This window comes from Medicago sativa, chromosome 8, assembly GCF_051527215.1.
Source record: "Medicago sativa cultivar Bolivia chromosome 8, Bolivia_mono, whole genome shotgun sequence".
NCBI lineage: Eukaryota > Viridiplantae > Streptophyta > Magnoliopsida > Fabales > Fabaceae > Medicago > Medicago sativa.
The window spans coordinates 67,221,458-67,225,928 of record NC_140756.1 but is presented as its reverse complement, the minus strand read 5'-3'; the positions used below and the strand labels follow the sequence as shown (position 1 = coordinate 67,225,928).

Genomic DNA, 4,471 nt, shown 5'->3' with positions numbered 1-4,471 from the left:
GTTAACTTTTAACAATTGTTTGAAATTCATCAAATTTTCCACATTATGCAAAACATTACACGTAATGTACATTAATTACTAATAAATGCGAAACTCAAATATATTGATATACATATAAATAGTTAAAGGTTAGTTACATATCACCCAAAAAATTGGTCATTACATTATATATCCAAAAAAATACGTCGGCGCGTATCAACCAAAAAACGGATTAACAGCGACCAAAAAGTGTCACATTTCATCTAATAAAAGCAAATCATCTAAATGTTCCAGAACATCTTCAAATTCGGTGTTTTCTTTAATCGGAGTGTCATCAAACATAATTGGATTGTCTTCATTTGTTGGCTTTTTTGGTGGAACCGGTCTCTCTTTGAGCTCAATGTCCATGAGTGTTCGGAAACGATCGTGTTGATCCAAGAATTCATCCTCCCATGTTGCCGCCTCTTCGCTTCTGTGATTTCTCCACTCCGGGGATGTTGGAGGTAGTGGGCAACCATCTTTTAATGAAAGAAGGGCAAAATGATTTGGGATTAGACCAAGGCAAATCATGTTGCTTTTCGGGTTAACCGGAGACCGTCCTCTAAGTGGGAAAAAAGTCTCGGAGATGTAGTCTTTCCATGTAGTCATCTCTAACACCGGCCTATTGTAACATGATGCAACGATGTGTCCCATATCCGGCAATGTCAACCATTTGTCGGGAGGTGCAAAGCTACTAGGATTTTTGGGAGGATACAATCCATCCAAGATGTAGTTTTAACGGTCCTCGCTCGCATATATCTCGATGTATTTGCTCCTATGCTCTTTCAACTCTTGAGTAAGTGCTCTCCGCACCATAGCATGACTTTCTTGCGTCAAACCCAAGGCTTCCGCTATAGCCCTAAACCCACAATGCCCGTAACCAATAACATCCACAACTCTCTCAATGTATGGTCTCATGAATTTTGGCATGTAATACATAGGATTGGATGGATCATAACTTGTTGAAACCAAGCTAGGCTTAGGAACCGGAACCGGAGAAATGCCAATGCGACCACCTTTTCTTTTAGCTTGTGAAGATTTTTTCCGTGGTGAAGATTGACTTTTCGGATGTTGAGAATCAATAGTCTCCCACGAAGATGGGATCCTACTACGTGTGGTTTTGATTTTTTTGGGAGCTCCTTTGGTTACCACCTTTCTTGGAGGTGGTGACAACAATGTGGTCTCCGGAAATGCTAACAACCGCAAAGCCTCTTTGATTTCTAGTTTCATTTGGAACGGAACTCTTTGGAGACGTTCTTGGATACCACGCCACTCCTCCGCGACCGAAAACAAATCTTCATTACTTTGTTCTTCACCCATGTACAACTTATGTCAATGCGGGTGTATCTCATCCAATCGAATGGGCATGTTGTGACGGATTATCATAGCAACGAAGCATGCATAAGGTAGGCCATACGACGTCCTTTGAACACAACCACAAGTTTTCTTCTCAATGCACAAGGTTTTCCTAGCACGCTCTTCTTCCACAAAAATAAAGTTCATGGCTTGTCTAGACACGTGACCCCCCAATCCGGAGTACAAAGTGACATCTTTGTACCTATGTTCCAAGACCGTAACACTCCTACCAAACGATGATTGTATCTCCCCAAATTGGTTTGCCAACATCTCATCTATTTTTTGCCAACAAGTACCCAAATCACCCTTGGAGGTGGACAAATATTCCTTCACCACACCATGAGCTCCTTCAACTCTATTCGTGGTCCTACACCCAAGATGTAACACAAGGTTCGTCCATGCCCTCACTAGTTTGTCCTTAAAAGGGTTCAATATGGTTTCTTGAACATAGTGAAGAAACTTTGGATGATCCTTACAAGCATCTTGGAATTCCACTAGATTACCCGCATATAACTCTTGAGTAGGAGATTCAACCAATTTTTCCCATGCATCAAATATGGTATCAACCAACTTACTATGCTTCTCCTCGTCGACAATCTTCTTTTGCTCATCCACCACAACAACATTTTGTTTAACTTTGCAATCGGTGATGATTCTTGATCTAACATTTTTGCCAACATGGAAATAACAAAGTATTGCACTACTACCGGGGAGAACATTTTTTACGGCATTCATCATACTCGTGTCCCTGTCGGTCACTACCACCTTAGGCATATCACTATTTGATCCAAGAAGTTTAAGCAACATTTGCAAAGCCCAAGTAAAGTTATGCTCCTTCTCGGACGTCATAAATGCAAAACCAACCGAATATGTCAAATAGTTTGAGGTGACTCCAACTATTTCAAACAATGGCATCCTATACAAGTTGGTTTTGTACGTGGAATCCATTTTATGTCTTGAACGGTTTGACTTTCCTTTTTTTCTCTTACGTAATAAACATATCCATTCTCTTCCAACTTTGTGATTAGATATTGCATCTCTGTCAAGTCACCCCTTTTGCCTTTTTGAATTTATGACGTTCATTGTAGACTTGCTTGATATTTGTCATGGACTCTTTCCTTTTCTTCTTCAAATTTGTCAAAATATTTTTTGGTTTCACCGAAGAATCGGTCAAGTCATGTACAATCTTCTTGTCGTCCTCCGTTAATCTTCAAGAAGAAGGTGCCCTGCTACATACGACACCATCTCATGGTTGTGAACGCCATTAAGAATAGCCAATTTCCAAGCATTGTCTTCCCTAACGACATATCCACGAACCTTGAACAAACACCCAAATTTTCTTGATCCCTTTCCTTCATGCTTCACTTTTGTTTTCGGTACTTTGTGCTCGCCGCTCCGTTCACAAACCAACTCCAACATAGTATTTCTTCCTTCACAAGATCTTCTAATGATAACCGTAAATTCAGCTCTATTTGCTTGTCGACGGACCCAACCGAGCGATTCGTTTTTATCTTTCCATGTGTCTTGGGTTGAAAAGAAATGAGTCGTGTCCACTTCGTTGTCACGAAGTTTCCACACATCGGAATTGACGCTTGAAGCCTCAACTTTAACGGAAACTTCGACCTTAGCGGGAGCTTCAATATTAATGGAAGGGGTGTAAGTGGTTCGGACAAAACCAACGAAACCGAAAGTCCAAACCGAACCAAACCGGAAAAATATCCGAACTTGTTTGGTTCGGTTTGAAACCGATCCAAACCAATTGAAACCGATCTAATTTGGTTTGGTTCATGGTTTTTCATTTTGAGATCCGTGAAACCGATAAACCAATCCGATGATAACCACACTCCTTATTTTACTAATATTATCATACCTTACACAAACTTATGGTTAAGCCCAAAATTAAACATAAAATACTTTTTAATCCATTCACTTTCTCTCATCATCTTCTCATCTCATCAATTGACTATTCACCTTGGAATTGAATTGATTTAGTTTGGATGTTTTTATTTAATTTCATGGCGACTATAATTTCATGATGTTTAAATTTTAGGATGTTTAAATTTTAGTTTGCATGGATTTGTTATTTTGACTATGTTTTAATTTTATGATGTTCTTTTGGAATTTTTGTGTTTGTTGATGAATGATGCATGTATGGATCATGAATGATTGAAATATTTGAGTTTGATGAAGTTGTTTTTCAAGAATGATGGATGAACGAATCTTGGATCATATGTATGAAATATAGAGTAAGGTTAGTTATAAAAAGTTGTTTGAAAAATAGAGAACATGAAAAAACAAAATATGAAATACAATTATAAAAAGATCTACGAAATATTTTGTGAGAATATGATTTTTTTTAATTGTATTTTTAAATAAACCGATCAACCGAACCAATCCAAACCGAACCAAACCGATTAATTTGGTTCGGTTTCTTTTTTGAAAAACAGTGAAAACCGAACCAATCCAAACCGATGAAGATTTCATCGGTTCGGACATTTTTTTGATTAAAAACCAATCCAAACCGAACCGTTACACCCTTAGAATCGACAACTCTAGGTTTTCGATCACCCGGATCATCACCCGCATTCTCAACATTATCTATAAATAAACAACATACAATTACTAAACTAATTAATAAACATGTATCTAATATCATATAACAATATAAACAAAAAAAAACAAAAAAAATGGAAAAAAAAAAAGTTTGGCAGTAGCTACTGCCACTTAGAAAATTTTTCAAAATTTTCTAAGTTACCAGCGGCAGTTAACAGCCGCTCATTCCCAACAGTAGTTAACTGCCGCTACAACGCGTGACAGTACAAAAAAAAACCAGAAAAATCAATCAAATGTAATGGATTTTAACGTTGAAATACCTGTTCTTTGATGCATGTTGTGTGTAAAAACGTCTTAGCAATCGATCAGCAATGATTTTGAGGCAAGATTTTCACACAAAAATTTTGAAATGGGTTTTTTTGGGCGCATGGTATAGGAATGGCTGATGTAAGGTGGTGAATGAATATGTGAGGTAGGGGTTTGCTGGTTTTGGGGGGAAAGACAGCAGCGGTAGTTAACAACCGCTGGGTCCCAGCGACAGTTA

The 4,471-nt window shown here is 38.1% G+C and overlaps 1 pseudogene; it reads right to left on the bottom strand.

Annotated features, from left to right (window-relative positions):
- Nucleotides 1–231: 231 nt before the first annotated feature.
- On the bottom strand, nt 232–4,263 carry LOC146900748 (uncharacterized; annotated as a pseudogene).
- Nucleotides 4,264–4,471: the final 208 nt, after the last annotated feature.